The 908-nt window shown below is 34.0% G+C and overlaps 1 long non-coding RNA gene across 1 annotated transcript; it reads left to right on the top strand.

Moving 5' to 3' along the window:
- Positions 1–107: 107 nt before the first annotated feature.
- On the top strand, positions 108–892 carry LOC109828722. The gene is made up of 4 exons (XR_002243809.1): positions 108–174; positions 276–375; positions 517–623; positions 793–892. It is a non-coding gene; the product is annotated as an uncharacterized LOC109828722 (long non-coding RNA).
- The last annotated feature ends 16 nt before the right edge of the window (positions 893–908 follow it).

The following is a 908-nucleotide window of genomic DNA, read 5'->3' as shown; positions in this document are numbered from 1 at the left end:
TGATATTTTCTTTAATTTTGCTTCTTCGGGATGATTTTTGTTGCTGCATCTTGTGGATTGCATTTTTTTTGGTGTGTAAACCATTATCTTATTCTGATTGTTTCCAATGTTTCTTGCAGCCGCTTAGCGGACCCATTAACAACTGACCTGCGAAATATGAACTCCTTAGCAAAGGTTGGTGTCTTGGAATCCATCACACTTGCATAGTAAAAAAATGTCTTCAATTTAATGATCTGGTTGAATGCTCTTCATATTTTTTTTGAACGTTAAAACAGATCATGAGACAAAGGCGTATCGACAGAGGAGCACTTACACTTGCTTCAGCATAAGTTAAATTTCAAATTGATACTGAAACTCATGATCCTTTAGATATTGGTTAGTAGTTGAATTTATAGAAGGTTTTAATTCATTTATTTGTACTAGTGCTAGGATGTTAGAGGTATCTTGGATACTCACACTGTGGGTTGTTATTCTTGTTATGGTTAATAGTAAACAACTACTTCTCACAAATCGCAGGTTCATATACTTGACATGGAATGTTTTTCTTACCTAAATCGTGCTCTTGAGAGCTCGATATCGCCGATAGTTATATTTGCTACGAACAGAGGAGTATGTAATGTAAGGTATGAATTAGCAACATTATGATGGTTTATTTCAAAATAGCATCAATAACTGATTATTTATTGTTTTTTATAGCTTTGAGTTTGGTCTGTTCCTGCACATAAATAAAGTCAAAAAAATTCTTCTATACTTATTTGAAGTTATTCATACCAATTCTTTGGTTCTTCTCAGAGGAACTGATATGACTAGTCCACATGGCATACCTGTAGATCTGCTGCATCGTCTTGTAATAATTCGAACAGAAACTTATGGCCCTACTGAAATGATTCAGGTTCTTGCATTTATCT

This window comes from Asparagus officinalis, unplaced genomic scaffold (assembly GCF_001876935.1).
Source record: "Asparagus officinalis unplaced genomic scaffold, Aspof.V1 AsparagusV1_Un5088, whole genome shotgun sequence".
NCBI lineage: Eukaryota > Viridiplantae > Streptophyta > Magnoliopsida > Asparagales > Asparagaceae > Asparagus > Asparagus officinalis.
Note: the sequence above shows the minus strand (reverse complement) of the source record. Positions and strands in the feature narration are given on the sequence as shown.